Raw genomic sequence first — 27,343 nt, 5'->3', positions numbered from 1 at the left:
GACCATTTAAAAACTCCAATTGGTGCTTCACCATTCAACCCCCAATCCACTTTTCAACATGGCAGACAATAATCTTCTAGAATTTTAAAGCATCAGTGATGACTGTAATACCTTCTGTTGAACTTAAGACTGAACTCTTGCTGAGTTCAGGAAGCTTACTGAAGACTTGCTAAGTCCATGATTCGGCTCCTGTTGCCTCCTTCCACCTCACTTTGTTTCTCTCCCTTTTGCTCTCTCTAACTCCAGCTATAATACCCCAATTTCATTTACTAGAGCTCAGCAAAGGCCTTCCTCCTTAAGACTCTGAGTCCTCAGGCTTTTTTTTCTGCCTGAAAAGCAACTCTGTCCCTCTTCTTACCATAACCAGCTCTCTTTCAATCTAGAAATGACATATGAAAATACAACTCAGGCTGGCCATCCTTGGCCATCCTCTATGAAATAGTTCTCTCCTCTTATCCAAAACCATGGTAACGTATTCATTCTCTTTACTTTAGATATTACCTTATTTTTGTTTACTTGCTACAAATCTGTCTCTGCCCACTGGATCCATGCTCTTGGAGGGTAGAAGCTAATTCTGCAGGTTACTCACTATCACCCATTGCCAGCAAAATGCCCTGCATATCATAGGCATTCTAATCAAAACAATAATGTTATACAGTAATGAGTATGATAATTATAATATCAGTATATTTGCTATTACTGAGATATTAACACTGTTCTCAGTGTTTTGTGTGTATTAACTCACTTAAAGAGATAAGTACATTGATCATTCCTCTGTGAGCACAGAGCAGTTAAGTATTGGCTAAGTCATAAAGTACTGGCTTAGCCACTGGCTAAGCAAGCGGCAGAGCTGGGATTCAAATTTTTGTGTTTTGGCCCCAACCACCCATGCTCATAACTATCCTGCTAGGCTACCTATTAAAACATGAGGTAAAACAACAATCAAGGAATCCAAGGATAGTAGAATATATTTAATTAAATACATAAATACAAAACACAAGGATTAACAAAGGCCAAGGAATTTAAAGCCAAAATACATGTAATAATAAATTTTTTTTTTAAATGGTGAACTTTTTGATGATTCAGAAGGTGTACATGATCTCAGCATATCATATAATGATTATTAGGCATCTACGGTAGCTAAAGAATGTATAACACAAGCCCAGTCTCACTTGATCCTGTGGAATATCCTTTATTTTTAAAATATCTTGTTCAAGATCCTTCAGTCTGATTTTTACTTTGTGCTAAGTCGCCTCAGTTGTGTCCAACTCTTTGTGACACTATGGACTGTAGCCCAACAGGCTCCTCTGTCCATGAGATTTTTCAAGCAAGAATACTGGAGTGGGTTGTCATGCCCTCCTTCAGGGAATCTTCCCGACCTAGGGATCGAACCCATGTCTCTTATGTCTCCTGCATTGGCTGGCAGGTTCTTTACCACTAGCACCACCCAGAAAGCCCATTTTCACTTTATATCAGTTCAAAAGACAATGCCAAGTATTTGACCAAACTAGGCTAAATTTGGAGAAAACAGGAGCATTATTACTACTAAATAGCTTGCAGACTCACAAGCATTGGGACAGCAGGCCTGTTCCTTCAAAAGCAATCTGGAAAGACACAACATGGTTTGCCATGTCCTCAAACTGATGTCTAATCCTCAGACTCATTGTGGCAGTCTTAAAAAACACCATTATAACCCCAAAGTAGCCCATGGATACACTCAACTACTGGCTCATATAGCTACTAAAAGTTATACCCAACCAGGGTGGCCCGTGCTTGAGGCATGATAATTTCAAAATAAATTAGAAAAAAAGAAAGGAGGACTGTATTTGTCCTCTGGGTAATTCAGAGAAACCATATTTGGCAACAGCAAGTTGTGAAAACAACATTTATCAGTATCAAAACCAGGGTCCAGAGGAGATCTGATTTGGGCTCTCAGATGCTCAGAAGTTGAAGCATGGCAGGTTGCTTGAAAAGATAAAGACTGGACTCTGCCTGTTTTCATTTCTCCCTACAGACTTTTTCAAGATCTTATCTCATTTCCTTTCCCTCTTTTAAGTGTGGTTTCGATCTTCTTTCCAAGAGACACAGCTCCCTGGATTTAGCACTAGTTTTTGCTTCTCAAAAGGTCTTTATGTTTAATCCTCAGGAGTAAACAAACTTCTTCAATCTCTCTAAGACTAAATATATAACCAGATCTTAGGGTTGTTATCTACCCAGAGCAACTGATGGCATTTGGGAGGTGGGGACGGAGAAGGGGACTTAAAAATGATAAACAGTTTAATTGTCCATGTCATTTTCTATAACTAACAATATCATATACAACAATATCCCAAGGAAACATGATTAATCTGTGGTTAAATATTACAAAATTATTTAGAGTTACAATTGAATAGGAGTTTGACCCCATAATCTATGAACATTTAAGCTTCTATCCCTCTTCCTCTGATTGTAAGAGATACTCCATCATAAACTCCATGAGATGGGTTGATTCTGTCTTTTAAATAGCTCATATTCATAATATTTAAAATGTAAAGTATTTTTATTGTTCACAGACTTAATAAATTTTTATTGACTGCCTATTATTCTTCTTATTAGGTCCTATGTTGTTGTTTAGTCACTAAATCATGTCCAACTCTCTCTTATGACCCCATGAACTACAGTCCACCAGGTTTCTCCATCCATGGGATTTTCCAGCAAGAATACTGGAGTGGGTTGCCATTTCCTTCTCCACAAGATCTTCCTGATCTAGGGATAGAACCCACATCTCCTCCTTTGGTAGGTGGATTCTTCACCACTGAGCCACCAGTGAGGCCCATACCCAGCAATAAAATAATCAACAGTCATGGCTCAAGCTCTGACAAATAAAACATTTCAGTGAGGACAAGGTACCCTGCTCTGATTCTTTAATGGGAGAACCTGACGAGGGTCGTCAAGAAAGCCATCTCTGAAGAAATTATATTTTTACTGACATCTACAACATGAGGGGACTTCCCTGGTGGGCCGTTGGTTAAGAATCCGCACTTCCATTGAATGGGGGGCACAGGTTCAATCCGTGGTGAGGAAGCTAAGATCCCAAATGCTGCATCAAAAGGACAATAAACAAATAAATACATAAAAACATTAGAAGAAAAAAAATAGATCAGAAAAAAGACCAGCATATGACAAGAAAGAGCCTATAGAGGTCAAAGGATTGAAGATAAGTATGACTGTAATCTGAGCAGGGAAGGTGGTGGGCAAAGTGGAGAGGGGCGGCATGAAGTGTGTCCTAAGGACCTGGGAGGAGATGAGCCACATATGGCTTTATAGGCCACACTCAAAGAGTTCGGTCTTTATTCTAAAAATACAAAGAGCCCCTGACATGTTTTAAATTGGAAACCCAAGTTAACAAGGAATATGCCCTGGAAAGAGCCCTCTGCAGACTAGAGAAGAGACTACAGGATCCAAGTAGGGGTGGGCAGCAGTGTGGGGAGACACTGCAGTGACAAGTGAGGAAACAATGATTTGGACCAGGAGGTGGCAGGATGGACAAAAGCATAATGAGTTGAGGGATATTAAGAGGCAAAGTGAGCCAGACTCGGGAGCAAACCAGACATCAGGATAAAGGGAGAAGTGTGGAGAACGACTCCTGTGTTATTATGTACTTCCTACCATTTAACATGAATTCCACTGTGAATAGATAAAGGTGGTTAACACAGCGCTATACTATGAGAAGTGAAATGAAAGTGTTAGTCACTCCATTGTGTCCCACTCTTTAAGACCTCAGGGACTGCGGACTGCCAGGCTCCTCTATCCATAGATTCCTCCAGGTAAGAATACTGGAATGGGTAGCCATTCCTTTCTCCAGGGGATCTTCTCAACCCAGGGATCAAACCCAGGTCTCCTGATTGCAGGCAGCCTTTTTACCATCACAGGCTTCCCTTGTAGCTCAGTTGGTAAAGAATCTGCCTGCAGTGCAGGAGACCTGGGTTCGATCCCTGGGTTGGAAGATCCCCTGGAGAAGGAAATGGCAACCCACTCCAGTATCCTTGTCTGGAAAATCTCATGGTCAGAGAAGCCTGGTGGGCTGCAGTCCATGGGGTCGCAAAGAGTCAGGCACGGCTGAGAACTAACACTTACTTACTTACTTTTTACTGTCTAAGTCAACAGTAAAGCCCATACTATGAGATGCTGGTACTAAATGCAAATGCTTATATTTGCATATTGGGATGAAGTACTTCATTAGGCTTAAATTCATTTATCCTAAATAAAGAAGAGTTTCCAATTAATAAAAAATTGTCCACTAAACTACAATAGCAGCAAAAATTATAGTGAGTTTCATTGCAATAACTTTGGGAAGAACAAAAAGCGCTGAATTTCTACTACATGTAGGGAATTAATTAGTATAACATTAGTGTCCTAAAGATCATTTTTTAAAAAATTAATCACAGATCATGAAATAACACTGGGATCAAATTTATCAATACCCAGGTAATTGACAAAAGACTTTTCATTAGTGTAATTGTAATTTTCAGAAATAAAGCTACCAAAGGACAGGCAGATAATTTGTTTTGAAGTGTAATATCTGAGCAGTTACACTAGTGAAAGCATCCTATTCTTTTATGTGAAATAAATTATAAACAAAAATAATAACTGGAAAAGGGTAAAGGAAAGCATTCTATTTCAAGATTTTAGTAAACCTTTGCTGTATTTTTCTTAAGTTTTAGTTTGCAAAATACATATAAAGCTGAAAAACAGCTCTAGACTTCAAAGTCTAGTAGACATCCATTCAATACACTCTCCAACATGGTAGATGTGGAAAAAATACCAATTAAACAATACTCAAACCAGGCTTTTTTCCTGTAATTTCTGTACAGAACAAATCCACTGATTTCCTATCTGTCCATCATATCCCTTACTTATTTCAAAAACAATTCATAATTCACATTTTTCAGGAAGACGACATACATTGCTTTCTTCCTCAACATTTGGTACACAGTATAGAATGTATCTTATACTTTCTTTTATTCTTTTATTTTCATACATCTGTTCAACTAATTTTTGTTGTTGTTGTTTTAAATATTTATTATGTATTTATTTGACTGCACCACATCTAGTTGCAGCACATGGGATCTTCAGTCTTCTTTGTGGCAGGCAGCATGTGGGATCTTCACTGTGGCATGCAGGATCTACTTCCCTGACCAGGGATCAAACCTGGGCCCCTTGTATTGGAAGCATGGAGTCTAAGCCACTCAATCACTAAGGAAGTTCCCCATTCGACTAGTTTTATGCACTCAAGAAAACTTTGCTTTTTCCTGATCATTTAAGTGTTCAGCATCTAAAAACAATTAAAGCATAATAGCTGAATGAATGAATGAATGAATGTATTTATCTTGTGTGTGTGTGTGCTGTGCTCAGTCGTGTACAACTCTTTGCAACGGCATGGACTGGAGCCCACAAGGCTCCTCTGTCCATATAATTTTCCAGGCAAGAATACTGGAGTGGGTTGCCATTTCCTACTCCAGGGGATCGTCCCAATCCAGGGATTGAACCCATGCCTCTTGCATCTCGGGCATTGTCAGGCTGATTCTTTACCACTGAGTTACTTGGAATCTTATAGGAGAGTTAACAGCTCACAACAGCTTGTATTTGTGTTTTGTTTTTCCTCTTAATGTGACAAAGTAAAGAAAAGTTTGCAGTATCCTTAAAAGGTTCAGTTTTCAGTTTTTATGTCATTTCTATGATATTTATCTTGCTCATGTTATATTAGTATAATGAAACCCTATGAAGACATAAACATGTTAATTGAAATAAAACCAACCATTCTAGGAAATACATGAAAGACAAAAATATTATTAACAGTTTTTGCAGAATTGCCATTTGCAAAACTCCATCCTCATATGATATTTCAACTGATACTGGGGAAAAAAATACTGAGTGGCGAGCAGAGGTTCAGTGTTTAAACTGGAGGTGTGCAGCTAAGCAATATTTCCCAGTATGCTCATGCTCATGATCAGTCATTTCAGTCACGTCCAACTCTTTGTAACCCTGTGAACTGTAGGCCACCAGGCTCCTCTGTCCATGGGATTCTCCAGTGAATAGCCATGAGGGGATCTTCTCAACCCAGTGGCCAAACCCAGGTCTCCTGCATGGCAAGCAGATTCTCTACCCACAGAGCCACCTGGTAAGCTTCATATTTCCCAGTATAAGCCATCTCATTTTGAAGAACTTCAGAGGAAATGAAGTTAAAAGAGAAATGAATGTAAATTTTTCAGAAATGTTTCACAAGAAATACAGTGAATTTCAGACATTTCCTTTCTCCCCCTTTCCTTTATAATAAATTATATGAACAATTAACAACTTTATTGAGTGTGAGTGTGTGTGTGTGTGTGTGTGTGTGTGTGTGTGTGTGTTCAGTTGCTCAATTGGGTCCAACTGTTTGTGGCCCCATGGCCTGTAGCTAGCCAAGCTCCTCTGTCCATGGGATTTCCCAGGCAAGAATACTAGAATGGGTAGCCATTCCCTTCCCAACCCAGGGATTGAAACCGAGTCTCTTGTGTCGCCTGCAGGTGGATTCTTCACCACTGGGCCAAATTTAAATTGAACACAACATTTTAAATCCAGGGAAGCCAGGACTGAAGAATTCTCTATGTTTTCAACTATTGAGAATGAGTAGAAAGACTTTCCAAAGATAAGAACTTCAGCCAAGTGGGAAATCTGCAGCTTCCATCTGTCATGTATCGGTCTATGCTTGCTACTTCCATTGTGTTTCCTGGTAACTAAACTTCCATTTTCAAAAATAAATCTTGTTTGTGTGCTACATGTGAACTGGGATGAAAATTCCAGATGTGCTGAAGAACGAGAAATTGTGCATGATAATATATGAATCAAATTTCCCAGAGATTTCACAGAAGTTGGGCATTACATAGGTAAGAAAGAATATAATAAAACAACCACGGGCTAACAACATCAGCCTTTGTTGTTCTAAACAGTAAATGACCCTTGAAAAATTGTATGGCATTTTCATCATTTTCCAACTGAATTCCATTTTAGTTCTGGGAACATTTTATTTTTCATTTGAAGTTCTTCAAACATCAGTGGAAGTTGTTACTTTTTCTGATATTCTTAACTCACATGTAGATACTCAAGTAGTTAATGACATTCACAAGGTAGGGAGAATTCCAGGAATTCATTCAGTCAGGTGAGTGATATTTCTGAGCACAGCGCTAAGGACGGACAAACATACAAGTGGTCTCTATATGCTAGGAGTTATGAATACTGGAGGAGACAGAGAAGGAAGTAATTAAGTAAATAATTATAAAAGACTGTATGTATTGATGTAACTACAGTACATACAGTAAGTCACAGAACACAGAGGATGGAGTTCTGTGACATTTTAAAGATAGACAACAAATAACAAATAGCGCCAAAATACTACTTATTTTTTATTTTGTTTTGTTTGAATCCACCAGTAATGCAGAAGACCCCGGTTTTATTCCTGGGTCAGGAAGATCCCCTGGAGAAGGGAATGGTAACCTGCTCCAGTATTCTTGCCTGGAGAATCCCCATGGACAGAGGAGCCTGGTGGGCTACAGTCCATGGGGTCACAAAGAGCAGGACACGACTGAGTGACTAAGCACAGCACAGCACAGTGCTTTGTTTTATTGATTTTGCTTGAAACGCAATTATAACCTATCTTTATCTGTCACTGCATTTAAAAGGATGTGATACAAAATCTGCAGGGAAGCTGTTAACAAAATCTGAAAAGCAAACAAACAAAATATCTTTTATATAACTTACCTAAAAGAGAAACTGGGCCATAAAGGGAGTAAAATTATCAAGATTCTAGGGTTTAGGGGTCCTTGGTTTTATCTAAAATGACATAATTAACAGTCTTTTAGATAAAACTCACAATATCCATTTAAGAAAATCATCAATATACTAATTGTGATATTTACACTCCATCTTAAGTAATATCAAATTATGAAAAACGAATAATATAAAAGTGAAGAAAAAGTAAACTTCTTAATGAAATCTGTTGTCATCTGCTTTGGTTATATAATTGAAGGCATTATTCTTAAGGTAATAAGCACTCAGAAAAATAAATGCTTAAGGGTAGATAAGAACTGTATAAATAACCCAGGAACTAATGAGGCTTACTGAAAAGAGCAGATTAAAAACAGAAGCTAAATATGCAAGAGGGTAAATGTGACATTAGCAGAACAGCATAAAGTTCTTCACCACATATCTTCAAAAGCTCTGTTTTTGAGAGGTGGGTGGTTTACACTGGCAGTGTAATATGGTTTTGAGTGAATGGTACTCTAGCAAGATGTTTTATCTCCTTCTTTAAATTCTGTAACAATTTGTTGTCAGCATCACTCTGTTCTTTATTCAAGTTACCCATTTCCTGTCCCTTTCACATTCTCAGACCTCAATAAAATTAAATGCATGTTAAAGGCAAAGCTCATGTCCTCTTTACTTTGGTTTTGCCTTTGGTAATTCACACAAGACTTCATAAAAGGTCTCATAAGAGAATGTGACTGTGAGTTGGGTGCTTAAATACTAACAGAGGTCACCAGTCGCCAAGAGGAAAAGCCATTACAGACAGAGCAAAGGGAAGAGGGAAGACACGGGACATGGTTCAGTGTGGTTATGGTACTCCGGAGAAAGAGTATGCCACACAGAACATCTCAGGAGATGAGGCTGAAAATGTGGACAAGAGCCCGATCAAAGCTTTATTATCCTAAGGGCCATGCAGAACCACTGGCACGGTTTAGATAAGAGATTAACATTTGGTTACTGATTTAATTTTGAAAAAGGCGAGAGAAACAGATGACTACATATTCTAGTCTAGATGTTCAGGAAAATGAATCTATTTCATCCATAAAATGAGATGAAGAGATGAGCTAATTTGGTTAAAAAACAAAAAATCAGTGATTTGGGGATTTACTTAATGACTCAAATGGAGAAGAATGGAGAAGTATAGGGCTTCCCTGATGGCTCAAGAAGTAAAGAATCCAGGAGATGTAGGCTCAATTACTGGGTTGGGAAGATTCCCTGAAGAAGGAAATGGTAACCTACCTACTCCGGTATTCTTGCCTGGAAATCCTATGGACAGAGGACTCTGGCAGCCTACAGTCCATAGGGTTGCAAAGAATTGAACACAACTGAGCATGCACGCATGGGGAGGTACAGACAGGCAGAACCAACAGTTTTGGTTTAAATATTGTGAGGGTTTGAGAAGTCTTTGACCTGCCAGTTTTATCACTGTAAGGAAGCTATTAATATTTCAACTCCCTAGTTTCCTCAATGAGGATGATAATAAAGTTGTTGTAAGTAAATGAAAAGTGCTTAGAAAAAGTGCCAAACATCCACAAAAGCCAAAAATGTTAGCACTTACTACTGGCAATAAGCATCACCAGCAGCACTGTGTGGGCCTGCCTTTGGGAAAGAAGATACTCTCTTCTGGTTTCCAGGCGAACCTTTTTAGAACTTTGCGCGACCTCTGGTTGATTTCTTTTCCCTCAGACTTCCTGAAATAGGACATAAGTTTCTGCTTTTCCTGTTTCTCTTCATTCTCTCTGTCCTGGTCTCTTCCTGTGCTCATCCTCCAAGTGTTGGTGAGTTCCTTTGTTATACCTTTGGAGGTTGGGCTTCAAGCAATTTTTGAATCCTTACAATGGGCTGAAGTTGTTATGGGTTAAATCATGTATCACACACACACAATGTATGTTGAAGTCCAAACTACTTCACCATTTGACCTTATTAAAAACAGAGTTATTGCAGAGGTAACTGACTAAGATGAGGTCATATCAGAGTAAGGTGGGCTCTTAATCAGTATGATTGATCTCCAATACTTTAGAAGAAAAGGGCAGAGACACAGAGAGCAGAGGCAGGAGTGGCATCTGAGGCAGAGACTGCAGTGATCCAACCACCAGTCAAAGGATGCCCCGGCCTGACAGCCACCACGAGAGAGGAAGGGGCCAGGAAGAAGCTTCCCTTACAGATTTCAGAGGGACCATGGCCTTGCCAACACCTTGATTTGGGACTGCTAGCCTCCAGAACCATGAGACAAGATATCTCTGTTGTTTTAAGACACCCAGTTTTCTCAGGACTCCTTTGTTACAGGAACCATGAGAAACTAATATGTAAATAGATATAAAAATGTGCTATTTTTCTAAAAAGAGAGTTTTGAGCTTTTCATCAGATTCTCAGAAGGACTTGAAACCCCCAGGAAAGCTTCAGCACCAACTGTTTCTTACACTCTCCTCTGGCAATCCCACGTACTCCTTTGACATTAACTGGAACCTGGATGTCTCTGCTTCCCAAATCTGTACACTAAGCTATACTTTTCTGGAGCACTAGAACTCTATGTCCACTTGAAATCTCTTCTCACATGTCCACCACGGAGTGGAGGACATGCTGAGCTATCATCACCTTCCTCATTTCACTAAACGATGCTGCAATTCACTTAACTGTTCAAACTCAACACTGAAACGGCCTCGTAATCCATAATCTCATCCATCATTAAGAGTGGTTAGCCTAATATCTAAAATAAATAATGGATGTGTCCATCTCTCTTCCCCCTTTGCTCCCACTACTCTAGGCCTTCCAATCTCACATCTCTCATGGAGTAATACAATCGCCTCCCCAGCTGGCTTCCTCGCTTCCTCTTTTGTCTTCCTCTTATTCATTGTTTTGGTGAGATGCCAGGACAGAGATTAACATGAAGTTAAGCAGTAAGTGTTCCCCTGTGGGGGAAAGCAGTGAAAAAATGGGATTTTGGAGACAGAGGAGTTGGGTTGTAAAGCTTAGGGTGATCAATTCTTCCTTTTTTGCCCAGGACAACAGATTGACTGCTTTGCCCCTAACACCAGGAATCAAGAAAGGATGACTTTCAGTTGTTACTCCTATTCACCATAATAATAGAAATCTTAGACAGTGCAATAAGGCAAGAAAAAGAAAGGAAAGAAATATAGAATGAAAAAGCATTAGTAAAACTTTCTCTATCCAAATAAAATACAGTTGTCTACTAGAACTAATAAATGAGTTTAGTAAGTCACGGATATAAAATCAATCACACACACAGAACTATATAATAGCAATGAACAACTGGAAATTGAATTTTTTTAGAAGTATCATTTAAAATAATATGAAATAATACTTATGTATACATATAATGAAATACATACAAGATCTATATGTTGAACACTGATTAGAAATTTTAAGATATCTAAATAAACTGAGAAAAATACTGTTTGCATAGACTGGAAATCTCAATAATATTAAGATGACAGTTCTCCTTAAGTAAATCCATTGATTCAACCTATCCCAATCTGAAACCCAGCGAAACATATTTAATTTAAAAAGCTGATTCAAAAAACTATACAGAAAACAAAGGAACTTGAATATCTAAAACAAATTTGAAAAAAATAAAGTTGGAAAGCTCATACTGATTTCAAGATTTATTACAAAGATACAATATAGTATAGTAGCAACAATAGACATGTAAATGATAAACAGATTTTTGTCAAAGGTGCAAAAGTAATTCAATGGCAAAGGATAGCCTTTTTAAGAAAGCCTATTTAAGATGCTAGTAGTACAAATGGGCATTCATATACTAAATAAATAAATGTGTGCATGTTAAGTCACTTCAGTTGTGTCTGACTCTTTGTAACCCTATGGGCTGTAGCCTGCTAGACTCCTCTGTTCATAAGATTCTCTTGACAAGAATACCAGAGTGGGTGTCCATGCCCTGCTCTAGGGGATCTTCCTGACCTAGGGATTGAACCCATGTCTTCTGTGGTTCCTGCACTGCAGGTGGATTCTTTACCACTGAGCCACTGTGAAGCCCAAATAAATACAAACATAAATAAATAACTTTGACCACTACCTCACCCATACACAAAAATTAGCTCAAAGTGAATGAAAAACTCAAATTTAGAGCTGAAAACTATAAAATTCTAGAAAAAAGAGAGGATAAAATTGATGCAACCTTGGGTTAAGTAAAAATTTCTTAGATACAAAACAAAAACCATGCTCCATAATACAATGAAAATTGACAAACTTGAATTTATAAAAATGTCTCTGATTTGAAAGATTCTATAAAGAAAATGAAAAGATGAGACAGAAACAGGTGACAAAGTCTATTGCGGAAGCTTTGGGTTCCACCTCATCTTTCAAGCCTCAGACATGCTTTCCCCAAGCAGTTTAACCAGTGACTGGGGCCTGATCATTTCTGCTTGATGAATAATTCCTCCAAAGTGGCACTGGAATTCCCCACTGGCTACGCCAAGATGTTTTCAGAGCTGCACCACAGTCTGAGGTTCTTACTACCCATTCTCCTTTCCTTCTACTAGTACTCCTGGTTCCTCTCTCTTTATCTTTCCTATATACCTTTCATACATACATGCGACTTTTAATTTTTTTCTTTTTTTTTTTCTTTTTTGCAATTCTAACTCCAGAGGATGCAAAACTGGCACAGTAAGTAAGGCCTCAATCATTTAGGACACTGAAAGCCATGGCAAGAATTTGGAATCTTATCCACTAAAGAGAAAGTGTTTTGAAATACTTTAAAGCACAACCATCAGCATTTCAATTATATGCATTAAATTTCACAAGTTAAGTGCCACATAAAAAACAATTTTTTAAAGAAGATTTAATATCATACACCATAGTGAATCCTTACAGGAAAATAACAGCAAAACCTGAAAAGTGCTGCTGTTTTGAAGTTTGGGTTATTTACTTATAGTCTCATAATATCAAAGTAAGAAATTTCATAAATGCAAAAGAACAGGAAATCTGCTACCATACCAGAAAAGCACAATTTCCTACAACATTCTTAGCTTTCCTTTTCCCAGAACAATATCTTGGTATTTACAATTCACATGATAGCATTGTATTTTTTTTAAAAATCCAAGAGGGGCAGTTGTAACTTAAATAAAAGATTTTAAACACATCAGCACTTTTCTCCCTTAAATGAGTAATGTAGCTGCTGTTCATTCAATGTCAGCACTTTAACTCATTTTTAGAAAAGAAACTTTAGCAACTTTCAAGGAACTAATATATTATTTGAACACTGAGTGAAATAAGAGAAATGCAGCAAGTCTGGGAGAATTAACATTGCTTTAACTCAAGTGAAATCTGATAGAGCATGTTTTCCTTTCAGTCACTAGGAACAATTTAAATTATAAAGAATTATGATGCCTAAAATTAAGATGAGAAAAGTGTTTTTAATATGCAATTATTTAATGCCAATTATGGCAAAAGGCTGACTTAGCAATGATTCAGAGAAACCATAAGCTTAATTTTAACCTTCCATAAATACCTTTTTAGAAATGGGGTGGTAAGAACATTAAAGAACAAAAGCCATGTATCTGCAGAAAATAGGATAAAGGAGAAATGTACGAGGAAAAGAATTCCAAGTCTATCAAAATGGAAGAACAAAGCAGTAAATATCTATGTAACAATGTGTTATTTAGTGATGAAAGTGAGATCAAGTTTCATTAGAATGGTGGCAAAGGCAGAAGTGCTGCAGGGATAAGAGTGAGGGTGACTGTGTGAAGATGGTAAATATAGGAGGCTCTCCAAGGCCACTTGCTAGAGAAGGGAAGAGATTGCACTGGGAAGGGATGAGATAGGACCCCGAGCAGCGGTTTTGTTCTAGGAAAAAGAATGCTTAAGCATATCAGCTGCTAGAAGCAAGGATACAGATGAGAAGGTTACTTGGCAGTTAGCATGGTTCAGTCCTTAATGTGTACCTATTACATGGTGCACACGAGGTATGACAAATGACAACACAATCTAGTCGATCCCAGAGACACTATAACTTTCAAGCAAGAGGAAGGGATAGGATTTAGAAAAGAGTCAGCCCAGGGAGGCAGCTGGTTTCCAGTTGAAGGCTCATCCTGGGGAAAAGGCAGGCATGGGAGGCTGGGATGGTCACAAGGGTCCTGAGACAGAGAAGACGCTGGGACAGGTAGTGTGAGCATGGGGCCCTCTGTTTTCTCAGGTGGCAAGGAATTCAATTCTGTCCATGGACAGAAAGGGGACAGGAAGGGGGCCGGGCAGGGCTACATGGGTTCCAGACACAGTCCTCTCCCATTCCTCCCAGTTAGTACTCCAAACTATCACCTCCCTCCCTATCCTTCACTTTTAGTGGACATTTTCCTCATCCATTTTATTAACAACATCATAGTAATCACTTCTTCCCTACTTGGATGCTTGTTATTGTTGTTGTTTAGTGTCTATATCATGTCTGACTCTTTTGAGACGCCATGGACTGTAGTCCGTCAGGCTCCTTTGTCCATGGGATTTCCCAGGCAAGAATACTGGAGTGGGTTGCCATTCCCTCCTCCAGGGGATCTTCCCGACCCAGGGATCAAACCCATATCTCCTGTCTCCTGCACTGGCAGGTGGGTTCTTTACCACGGAGCCACCAGGAAAGTCCAGTAGGGAGTAATACAGAGGAACAAAATTTACCACCTTCAAATGTGTTTGACATGAGGATTAATTTAGGCTGATTATTTATAAGAAACAGAAGATTCAGAAAGTGTTCATCTGTCTCATGCGTCTTCCTACTAATTGCCTGAAAAAATTTAGATAAAGGGCCAGTACCTGGACTAGAGCTGTTACCAGAGATATCTGCAAAGAAGAGGGGCTGGGGAGGTGGGGAATGCAGAGAGGCTTAGAGATCAGAGTCTACTCTGTGTCTCATTGTATCTGCAGGGCCCTTTTTTATCTCCCTATAAATTGCCTTCCTCCCACTTGAAGCCCCAAACCAGGACCCTTGACATCTTCTTTTGTCTTTAGCTGAAGACAGTATCTGTTGTGAGGGTTTCAGCCATTTTGGCAAGTTACTTAGGTTTCCTGGGTCTCTCCCCTGCATACATGTTATTGAAATTTCATTTTCTTTTTTTTTTCCTGTTAATCTGTCTCATGTCAATTTACTTCTTAGACCAGCCAGAAGAATTCAGAAGGGAATTCTTATTCCTTTTTTTCCTGACATGTGTATAACTAACAAAAGATTTTCAGAGGAGCAGGAAAATGAATTTATTGAATATACTGATACTACATGGAAAACTGATAAGGAAAAGACAGATCCAAATGATAATTTTTTTTAAATCTACTGTTCTCTGAAAATGATGGACTAATCATTCTTATCACCTGAATTTTTTTTTTTATTGCTGGAAAAATGAAGGACTCTGCAAAACAGAACTTGTAGGTAAAATCAATATTCTGACAAAGGAGCTCACTAATATGCTATTTTCCTCAACTATACTACTTGATGGAGGAGGGGATCTCATTTTTAGATTTATCAATCAGCAACAGAATAGGTCTCTTCCTAGTTACAATTTATCCTTCCAGCTTAAAAAATGTATAAACAGAAGCCTCAATTAAATAAAATCCCTTCTCTAGGGGATCTTCCCAACCCAGGGATTGAACCCAGGTCTCCTGCATTGCAGGCAGATTCTTTACCAGCTGAGCCACAAGGGAAGCCCAAGAATACTGGAGTGGGTAGCCTATCCCTTCTCCAGAGGATCTTTCCAACCTAGGAATGGAACCAGGGTTTCCTGCATTGCAGGCAGACTCTACCAACTGAGCCCAATTAAAGAGAGCTGAGAGACCAGAAGTGGAAATGGTCACACTGGAGACAACAGCAGAGTCTGGCAGGAAGAAGGCAAGGACTCAGCTAACTAAAAACAATAGACTCTTCTTTATTACAGCCCTATTACTTCCTTTTCCCCTCTATAAACGATTTCTCCTTCCCTTGCCATGAGGAGACAGCACAGGGCATTCCATGGTTTCAGAACCTGAAGTGCAATTCTCTGCTGCTCTGGAATAAATCCATCTTTGTTGGAGAAATACGTGATAGTCTATTTGTTTTAGGGTGCCATTTTTGTGGCCCATATGAGGACTACGGGCTTCTCTGGTGGTTCACATGGTGAAGTTAACCTGCAGTGCAGGGGACCCGGGTTCAATCTAAGTACAGTCAAAGCTATGGTTTTTCCAATAGTCATGTATGGATGTGAGACTTGGACCATAAAGAAGACTGAGCACCAAAGAATCGATACTTTCAAACTGTGGTGCTGGAGAAGACTCTTGAGAGTCCCTTGGAAAGCAAGGAGATCAAACCAGTCAATCCTAAAAGAAATCAACCCTGGATATTCACTGGAAGGACTGATGCTGTTCTAATGCTTTGGCCACCTGATGCTAAGAGCTGACTCATTGGTAAAGACCCTGATGCTGGGAAACACTGAGGGCAGGAGGAGAAGGACAGGGACAGAGGATGAGATTGAGAGGGTAACAGGCAGAAAGGCCGGGGGTCTTCAAACGGAGGAAATAGGTGGCAGTGTCAGACATTTTTTATCTCTTCCTTAAGTGGCAGGAGGAAACAAACTACAAGTGTCAGAATTTTTCCCTTCCCCATACAAAATTAAAAGGAGGTTTCTCTATGGAAATGTTTTTCTTAAGCTATGTTAATGAAACTATGTATTTGCTTTGGAATTTGCCTTTCTTCCAAATGGGTCCACCTAAGACTAAGTTTTTCTTTTCTCAAACCTTGGGCTGATAATGGCTCAACAAACCAGTATTCATATCAATTGTTTTATGGCTGGGGCATGACACACCTCATGCCATCCTATCTCAAAAATGCATATTGTGGGAGAGGGGCCTGGTGAGACTCCATCAGTCTTGAGGTGTCCCTCTTATCTGATTAATAGCTTTCTAACAGACATAAAACAGCTGGCTAAAGCTAGCATGGGGGGCACTCTCCATCCCCCTTCTGATGTCTATATCAGAAGCTTTCTCTGTCCCTTTTTATACTTTAATGAAACTCTGCTATACAAAAGCTCTTGTGTCATCAAGCCTAATCCCTGGTCCCAAAGTTAAAACTTCTTCGGAGATCACGAGTCTGATACCATTCACCATAAGCTATCAAGATGACTGTATGGCATCACAGATTAAATGGACATGAGCTTGAGCAAACTCCAGGGGACAGTGAAGGACAGGGAAGCCTGCTGTGTTGCAATCTGCAGGGTTGGAAAGAGTCAGACACAACTTAGTGACTGAACAACAACAAAATGAGGACAAAAGAAGTCCCCCAATAGCTCAAGATTAGTGAGCAAACAGGCATAGTACCTGTGACAGAATCCACTCAGCTCACTGCTTTTCTCACCTGGATTTTGAGTTCTTTTCCTGGGTCTGAGCTTTTGCTCTCTTTGTGTTTAAAGCTCTCCAGGCTTTAATCAAAATCTATGTTAAGGTTTTGTTCTTTAAGGTTCAGGCCTTGTTCTGTTTGGCAACACTCATTTGGCATTTTCATGTCACTTTTAGATAAGACTGTTTCAGCCAAGGCTGACTGCAAAGCTGTTAGCCAACCTTTAAGAAACAGGGGCTGCCTCACTGAAACTGTACCACTTCAGTCTTTGGCCCATTCCATTGAAATGGGGGCTGTTCTCTGGAAACTGAGTGAAGAGTCTTTGGTCTGGATCTTCCAGGACAAAGCCTATTTCCTTAGAATTGGCTGATATTAGTTTGTAGGCTGCTTTAATTGAGTTGTTTAAGTTGCAAGTTATTGGAGCTTTGGAAAATTATTCTTCACTCTAGAGAAAAAACATTGAAAAATAGAATCCTGGTTATTTAAATACTTCGAAGGCATCCCCTGCACCCTCCTACAGGGACTACACAAGGTGATTTTATGTTTAAAAGCCATGTTCCTTCCTCATGTGCATTCCTAACTAAATGGACCAACCTGACAAATGGCAATGAAGCATATCAATGGCCATTATGGGGAACTTTTGAAATTACCACGTTTAATTTTATTAAAATTAAATTGGACTACAATAGCTCAAAAATTTTCATAATTGAATGGTATGGTTTTTTGGATTGGTTTTTGAGGCTTCCAAACACTATCAGGAGCCAAGACTTGCCTCCCTGCAAAATTAGATTCGAAGACTCACTGAAGCAAACAAACGATTAAACAAAGATGTAAGGGCTCCCAAAGCCTCAGACTTTTCTTCTTTGGTTTCTTTCTCTGAGGATCCTTCTTTGACACCATTTTATCTCTCTTTCTCCACACCTCCTGGCCAGATTCTGCCTCCAGCATCACCTTCTTCCTCTCTCCTATTCCACCTACACCTCCTACTGTACTGTCAGTTCCCCCATACAAAGACCTTTGCTGAATTCCTTTTTTCTCTCAAACTTGTCCCACTTTCTTTTCCTCTGATCTTGTCACAATCTGTCCCTTTAAAATTAAGCCTTCTGAGGATCCAGAGAATAAACTCTCCATTTCTTATATTCCCTGAACTAAAGCTAAACTGAAATTCACAGTCAAAAAATTCCCAAAGTAAATTGGAATGCAAAAATCCTCACAGACTGGCTGAAGAATATATTAGTCATTCAAACTCATCAACCTGGTTTCTCTAACTTATGTCAGCTACTTCATCTGCTTGTAAGTGAACGCCAGGACCAACATGGAAAGACAACTGCTAACTGGGAAAATTCTGAAAGCTCTCTAGATTTACAGTTGGAAGAGTAGCCCTCTAACTTATTATATGATCAGGCTCAGACAACAGCTTGACAACTTCATCAGCAATTATGTCTACTTCAGATTTAGTTAATCTGGCAGACTAGCTCTTTCACACTCTAGAAGAGTCACCTCCAAGGAAGACCACCAAAATTCTTTATCTTCAACTCCAGCAAAAGAAGGCTTCATAACAAAATCAAAATCCTCCTCATTTTTGCTATTATTTCAAACAGTTATGACATTGAAAAGAGACTGTCACAAATGTAAGTCCTACAGGCACATTCATCCATCTAACAAGACTTTCCAACATCCTCCCAGTCCTCAATGATGGGCTCTGAGGAACTACATACAGGAACTTGTCTCAATCTTCCCTCTAAATCATCATAGAGAAACATTTCTTCAGTTTGGGGATGAATGCCTTCCAGTCCTAACTGACAATGTAGCCACTGCTCAAACCCACTACCATAAAGCAGCCCCTGCCTCAGAGTACTAAAACAGTTCAAACTGTGGGAATCTCTAACGAAACTCAAAAGGTTCCTGGCTCTGAACTTATTCCCTTATGTTTAGGCTTTTTGAGATATACACCTTTTTCTCCATAGTTCCTCTACTTTTTTCATTTATTAGGCCAAAACTTCTTTTAAAAGTATCATGACAAATATCGTATATTAATGAATATATGTGGAATCTGAAAAAACTAGTATAGACAATCTTATTTACAAGGCAGAAATAGAGACACGGATGTAGAGAACACATCTGTGGATATCAACAGGGGTGGCATGAATTGGGAGATGGGGGTTGACATACATACACTAGTGATACTATGTATAAGATGACTGATGAGAACCTATAGTGCAGCACAGGGAACCCTACTCAGTGCTCTGTGGTGACTTACATGGGAAGGAAACTCAAAAAAGAGGGGATGTATGGACACATATAGCTGATTCGCTTTGCTATAGAGTAGAAACTAACACAACACTGCAAAGCAACTCCAAAAAAAAATTATTTTTAAAAAGTATCACGCCAAGCTATTGTAAAACATGCTGCCACAAACATCAGGGTACATGTGTCTCATTTAATTACCGTTTTCTCAGGGTATATGCCCAGTAGTGGGATTGTTGGGTCTTTTGGTAGTTGTATTCCTAGTCTTTTAAGGAATCTCCATACTGTTCTCCATAGTGGCTGTATCAATTTACATTCCCACCGACAGTGCAAGAGGGTTCCCAGTATGCAAACATATATATATTACCACATGTAAAATAGATAGCATGTGGGAATTTGCTCTGTGACACAGGGAGCTCAGCCCAGTGCTCTGTGACACCTAGAAAGGTGAGATAGGGTGGTAACTGTGAGGAGGATTCGGGAGGGAGGGGACATATGTATACATGTGGCTGATTTACACTGATGTATGGCAGAAACCAACACAATATTGTAAAGCAATTATCCTCCAATTAAAAAACAATTAATTGGCACAAAAATGTATCATGCCAGAATTTCTTTCTCTCAAAAGAGAGAAACAATTCTAGAATTTGACATTAGTCATCAAAGTAACCAATGAAGTGAAAAAATGATTCCTTGCCATTGTTTGTATGTTTTGTATCTGACAGTACTAGAGCCAACTCAGGAAACATGGATCATTTATTCCTACTGAATCCACTAGCACTTTCCTTACAAGCACTATCTCCAATAGATATTGGTAAAATTAGCAGTGCATTTCCCATCTAGATTCAGGTAGATCCCTCAAAACCTCTTCCAAGAATTAAGCAATATCCTATTAGTAAAGAAGCCCTTCAAGACATAAACCTTGTAAAAGAAAACTGAGCTCAAGACCTCATTATCCCTAGTACTATCCACTGCATTATCCCTTGTGCTATCCATTGCATTATCCCTTGTGCTATCCACTGCATTATCCCTTGTGCTATCCACTGCATTATCCCTTGTGCTATCCACTGCATTGTCCCTTGTAGTATCCACTGCATTATCCCTTGTGCTAGCCACTGCATTATCCCTTGTGCTAGCCACTGCATTTTCCCTTGTACTATCCACTGCATTATCCCTATTTTGCTGGCGAGAAAATAGGGATAAGCTTGCATAAAATCTCCAAAAAGATCTAGAACAAACGTCTAGAATCTCCAAGCAATAAACACCATCATCATCCCTCAATATTCTATTGCTCATAGCACTCCTACTTTACTGACATCATTTCCATCAGAAGTAAGTTCTTCACTGCAACTGATGTATGCAGTGCATTCTTCAGCATTGCAATAGATGAAGCTAGCCAATGCCTTTTTGCCTTCACTTGGGAAGAAAAACAATTTACTGGGACAATAATGTCTCAGGGTTTACTGGACTACTTATTTCCTGTAAATCCTGAAGGCTGATCCGGACGCTATAAAGTTCCCTAGAGGTTCTACACTGTTGCAATCTGTGGATACTTTGATTTTTGCTCTCTTTCCTAAGCCTCCTCACAGGAAGACAGAATCCACTATTAAGTTTTTAGCCTTTATGGGAAATAAAGTGTGAAATCCAGGTTCAATATCTGTGGTATCTGATATCAGAACAAGCCCTACACCTTGATCCACACAGACTTCATGACTTTCTAAAACCCAAAACTGAGCACCAACTGTGAGGTTTTCTTTATTTCTACTTCGTTATTGCTGAAACGGGGTTTCAAATAGCTTTTGTATGGTCAAATCTCTAATTTTTATTGTTTTACTAAACAATAAAAACCCTAATTTTATGGGAAGAACAAGACAACATAGCTATCAGAGCCTTCAAGAAGAGTCTGATGAACACACTTGCCCTTGGGCATACCAACAGTCAGACACTCTTTTATTTTGTGTGTGAAAAAGAAGGGAATGCCCTTGAAGTACTCACCCCAGAATACAGGGATAACTATCAATCCACACGATAGTACAGGTAGCAGCTGACTCTGTCACACAAAATGCCTCCTTGTCACTGAGCCATTACAGCCACTGCCCATTTGATTAATGTCACCAAGAAAATTGTTGTAGCATCCACTTTAACCATTTTTTATACCCCATACAGTAGAAGTTTTCATGAATTCTCACCTCACTCAACATTTCTCAGTCAGCCATCTCACCTCCCAGGAAGACCTTTTGTTAACCTCTCCTTACATAACTCTTAAACTGTGATAAATTTAACACTCCAGTCTGACAAACTCTCTTACTACTGCCTTATCACTGAAGAGCCACTTCTTGACTCCTCTTCATGATCTACAGGAAATTCCTCTGGTAATGCTGACATTTCATGGTTTTTATTTGAGAGGTGACAATGGCAAATACTATGCTTGGTACGCTACTGCATATTCCTTTGATGTTGTTGAGGCAGAATCTTGACTACGTCTATCCAGCCCAACAGGTGGAATTATATGCTCTCACCTAGGCTTGCACTTTGTGTGTATGCTAAGTCGCTTCGGTCGTGTCCGACTCTTCGCGAGTCTGTGGACTGTAATCCACCTGGTATCTCTGTCCGTGGGGTTTTCCAAGCAAGAACACTGGAGTGGGTTGCCACGCCCTCCCCCAGAGGATCTTCCTGACCCAGGGATCAAACTCATGTCTCCTGCATTGGCAGACAGGTTCTTTACCACTATCATCACCTGGAAAGCCCCAGACTTCCACTTTAGCAAGGCCCAAATTATCAATATTTATTCTGACAGTAGGTATCCTTTCAGAGTAGCTCATGATTTTGGAATGTTGTGGAAGCAACAGGGCTTCCTTAATTCCAACAGAAATAAAATTAAGAATGATCCTTATATTCAGGAATTACCTGCCACTTTAAAATTCTGGGGCATTCTAAACTTGACTCTCTGGAAGCTAAGGGAAATCATCTTGATGTTATTTCCACAAGGAAATGCTGCCCTTAAAGGGAACAACAGCAGGCAAACTTCAAAAGGAATATTTCCCTAAAAGATAACTTTAAAACTGTCCAGAGGAATCCAAAAACTGGTCTCAGTAAAGGAAAAACTAGATTGTAAAAGAAGTTCTGGTTTTGAGCAAATGAAAACCTGGTCCTACTGAAAGTGAAAGGTACTCAGTCATATCAGACTCTTTGCAACCCTCATGGATTACACAGTTCATGAAATTCTCCAGGCCAGAATACTGGAGTGGGTAGCCTTTCCCTTCTCCAGGAGATCTTCTCAACCCAGAGATCAAACCCAGATTTCCTGCATTGCAGGCGGATTCTTTACCAGCTGAGCCACAAGGGAAGTTCAAGAATACTGGAGTGGGTAGCCTATCCCTTCTCCAGTGGATCTTTCCAACCCAGGATTCAAACCCAGGTTGCCTGTATTACAGGCAGATTCTTTACCAACTGAGCTATCAGGGAAGCCCTGGTCCTACTGGAGACTCTAAAATTTCCACTCACCAGTTCAGTTCAGTTCAGTCGCTCAGTCGTGTCCAACTCTTTGCGACCCCATGAATCGCAGTACGCCAGGTCTTCCTGTCCATCACCAACTCCCAGAGTCTATGCAAACCCATGTCCATCGAGTCGGTGATGTTATCCAGCCATCTCATCCTCTGTTGTCCCCGTCTCCTCCTGCCCCCAATCCTTCCCAGCATTAGGGTCTTTTCCAATGAGTCAACTCTTCGCATGAGGTGGCCAAGGTACTGGAGTTTCAGCTTCAGCATCAATCCTTCCAATGAACACTCAGGACTGATCTTTAGGATGAACTGGTTGGATCTCCTTGAAGTCCAAAGGACTCTCAAGAGTCTTCTCCAATACCACAATTCAAAAGCATCAATTCTTCAGTGCTCAGCTTTCTTCACCGTCCAACTCTCACATACATACATGACCACTGGAAAAACCATAGCCTTGACTAGACGGACCTTCATTGACAAAGTAATGTCTCTGCTTTTTAATATGCTATCTAGGTTGGTCATAACTTTACTTCCAAGGAGTAAGCGTCTTTTAATTTCATGGCTGCAGACACCATCTGCAGTGATTTTGGAGCCCCCAAAAAATAAAGTCTGACACTGTTTCCACTGTTTCCCCATCTATTTCCCATGAGGTGATGGGACCAGATGCCATGATCTTAGTTTTCTGAATGTTAAGCTTTAAGTCAACTTTTTCACTCTCATCCTTCACTTTCATCAAGAGGCTTTTGAGTTTCTCTTCACTTTCTGCCATAAGGGTGGTGTTGTCTGCATATCTGAGATTATTGATATTTCTCCCAGTAATCTTGATTCCAGCTTGTGCTTCTTTCAGCCCAGCATTTGTCATGGTGCATAGAAGTTAAATAAGCAGGGTGACAATATACAGCCTTGATGTGCTCCTTTTCCTATTTGGAACCAGTCTGTTGTTCCATGTCCAGTTCTAACTGTTGCTTCCTGACCTGCATACAGGTTTCTCAAGAGGCAGGTCAGATGGTCTGGCATTCCCATCTCTAAGAATTTTCCACAGTTTATTGTGATCCACACAGTCAAAAGCTTTGGTATAGTCAATAGAGCAGAAATAGATGCTTTTCTGGAACTCTCTTGCTTTTCCAATGATCCAGCGGATGTTGGCAATTTTATCTCTGGTTCCTCTGCCTTTTCTAAAACCAGCTTGAACATCTGGAAGTTCACGGTTCATGTATTACTGAAGCCTGGCTTGGAGAATTTTGAGCATTACTTTACTAGCATGTGAGATGAGTGCAATTGTGCAGTAGTTCAAGTATTCTTTAGGTTTACCTTTCTTTCAGATTGGAATGAAAACTGACCTTTTCCAGTCCTGTGGCCACTGCTGAGTTTTCCAAATTTGCTGGCATATTGAGTGCACCACTTTCACAGCATCGTCTTTCAGGATTTGAAATAGCTCAACTGGAATTCCATCACCTCCACTAGCTTTGTTCCACTCACTACTATACCTGTATTAAACCATTGGTCTCCTGATAAAATGATGACATTCATAAATCAACATTGGTGGGAAAACATTAACAAGGCTGCCTACTTCACTTGTCTCATTTGTCCCAGGTATTACCCAAGGAAGCCTCTTTGTAGTGCTCCCAGATATTCTAAACAGCCTAATGGACCAGGTGGGCTTCCCAGGTGCCACTAATGGTAAAGAACCCACCCATCAATGCAGGAGATGTCAGAGACATGGGTTCAATACTTGGGTTGGGAAGATCCCCTGGGGGAGGGCATGGCAAACACTCTAGTATTTTTGCCTGGAGAATCCCATGGACAGTGGAATCTGGTGGACTACAGTCCATAGGGATGCAAAAAGTCGGACATGACTGAAGTTACCCTCCGTGCACGCATGCACACAATGACCCAGTAAGGCAAATGGGTTTCATACAATTTTCTCCATGTCATGTGTATAAATATGTTTTAGTCATGGTCTGTATGTTTTCACACTGAACTGAAACCCTCCCTGCAGACAGGCTACTGCTACAAGTCTGTGCTGTTTGACTTGTTTCATGACATTTTCAATGTGCTCACCACTCTCAATACTCTGATTTAGTCAAACACACTGAAGATACTGAAAAAAAATGAAAGTCACTCAGTCATGTCTGACTCTTTGTGACCCCCACTCTTTGCAACCCCATGGACTGACTCTTGGCAAGCCCACAGATGGTAGCCCACCAGGCTCCTCTGTCCATGGAATTCTCCAGGCAATGATACTGGAGTGGGTAGCCATTCCCTTCTCCAGGAGATCTTTCCAAACCAGGGATTGAACCTGGGGTATCCTCCACTGCAGGCAGACTCTGTACCATCTGAGCCACCAGTGAAGCCCATGACTAACACTCAGTTGGCAGAATTTGTAAAAGTCCTCCAAACAACATAGCCAAAAGCATTATCACTGATCCTTTTATTTTTTAGTGACAAAGATGCTCTTAATTTATTAACACTTAGAAGTAAATTTGTTTCTAGCTCAACACAAAATATACATTTGAAAATACTAATAAATACAGATATGTGAGAGATAATATATTATATATTCAGTCCAAAGACAATGACTTTTTGCCTGTTCGGTATTCAAAATCCATTTTAATAGTAGTTTGAAAGATTCCTTCTGGGCCTGGGGACTGCTAGGTCATAAGTCAGGATTTTAGACTAACTCAATCACACAGATTTCTGTGGAGAATGATAGATCCTCTGCAAAAGCAATAATAATAATAATAATTAAAAAAAAAAACTTTCCTGTTGAAATAAGTTTGGAAAATAATGCACATTAATCTTTTGGAGTTCAAAAAGCGAAATAAGCTATTAAAACTTCCTAAAAGTTCTGAAATAATAAGTTATTTATTTTTGTTTATCCTAGATTCTAGGTCCTAGAGATTTTAAATATTGACTACAAAATCTTTTCTTTCTACCACACCTGTTAGTATTCCTAAAACTAATGCTCTGAAGAATACACTCTAACAAATACTGTCAGCAAAATGAGGACAGGATAAATGGAACTCATTCTGTTTATCTCTGTATTTCCACTGTAGAGGACAAGGCCAAATACATAGTAATTTTTAAAAGAAGTAATTTGGGACTTCCATGGTGGTCTAGTGGTTAGGAATTTGCCTTCCTGTGCAGGGGACACGAATTCAATCCCTGGTCTGAGAGCTAAGATGCTGCATGCTGCAGGGGCTACCCCCAAACCACAATACTGAGCCTGAGCGTCTTAGAGTCCATGCTCTGTAACAAGAAAAAATCCTGCATGCTTCAACAAAGAGCCAAGGCAGCCAAGGTATACATAAATAAGACAACAAAATAAAAAAGCATAACTCAGAATTTAAAAAAGAGATATTTTACATGCATAGAAAAGTATAAAGCACTATGACAAATACCTAAAGACCCATTCCCACATTCAAGAAGTATTAATATTGTACAGTATTTGTTTCAAATCCTTTCTTTTTCAAACAAAAAAAGTTTCTATGAATACCAATCTTCTCATCTCTAATTCCACATTCATCTCCAAGAATAATCACTATCCTGAAGTTGGTCTATATTCAACTCTATCTCTGCATGCAAGTTTTAGACTTTTACTACATATATATGCATTAAAAGTAATATAAAATATGTTTTGTATGCATAAAAAAAAATGTACCTGAACTCTTGTAAATGAGCTATAGTAAGATGAGCAACCCATTAAAAGTCAGGCAGAATACCGTATGGGGGCACAGATGGTAAAGAATCCACCTGCAATGCGGGAAACTAAACTTTGATCTCTGGATGGGGAAAATCCCTTGTAGAAGGAAATGGCAACCCACTCCAGTATTCTTGCCTGGAGAATTCCATGGACAGAGGACCCTGGCGTGCTGCAGTCCATGGGGTTACAAAGAGTTGGACATGACCGAGAGATGAACACACATACATACGTATTAAAAGTAATATGAAATATGCTTTGTATGTGTAAAAAATGTAGCTGAATTCTTGTAACTGAGCTATAGTAAGGTGAGCAACCCATTAAAAGTCAGGCAGAATATAGTATTTTCGCTTATTTATTTTTAAACTTTTTATTTTATATCAGAAGACAGCTGATTAACAATGTTGTGATAGCTTCAGGTGCACAGCAGAGTGATTCAGCCAGACACAGACACGCACTCATTCTCCCCAAAACTGCCCTCCCCTCTAGGTTACCACAAAGACTGGATTTTTAAACAAAGAAGATATAAGGAAGGCTAAGTAAGTACATAAAAGATACACAACATCATTACTCAGTAGGGAAACAAAGAGTAACAACAACAGATATCACGACAAAAACTAAAAAGGCTGAGTATATCATGTGCCAGCAAAGATGAAGAACAACGGAAACTCTCATACTTTGCTGGTGAAGATCATATGGTCACCGGTGGAAAACTCTTTTGCATAAAGTTAATAGGTAGTTACCCCAGAGAAATGAAAACATGTG

The 27,343-nt window shown here is 39.5% G+C and overlaps 1 protein-coding gene and 1 long non-coding RNA gene across 6 annotated transcripts in view; both read right to left on the bottom strand.

Annotated features, from left to right (window-relative positions):
• The window catches only part of CTNNA2 (catenin alpha 2), a 1,323,879-nt gene that overhangs the window by 926,261 nt on the left and 370,275 nt on the right, over positions 1–27,343 (bottom strand). The gene's annotated exons all lie outside the window — the stretch shown is intronic.
• Positions 3,910–26,787, bottom strand: LOC122703448. Its single transcript, XR_006343490.1, has 3 exons — positions 26,653–26,787; positions 21,082–21,086; positions 3,910–3,961 (listed from the first exon to the last, which is right to left on the bottom strand). It is a non-coding gene; the product is annotated as an uncharacterized LOC122703448 (long non-coding RNA).

The sequence above is a fragment of the Cervus elaphus genome, chromosome 11 (assembly GCF_910594005.1).
Source record: "Cervus elaphus chromosome 11, mCerEla1.1, whole genome shotgun sequence".
In the NCBI taxonomy this organism is placed as follows: domain Eukaryota; kingdom Metazoa; phylum Chordata; class Mammalia; order Artiodactyla; family Cervidae; genus Cervus; species Cervus elaphus.
The sequence above is the reverse complement of the archived record's forward strand: the minus strand, read 5'-3'. Positions and strand labels throughout refer to the sequence as shown.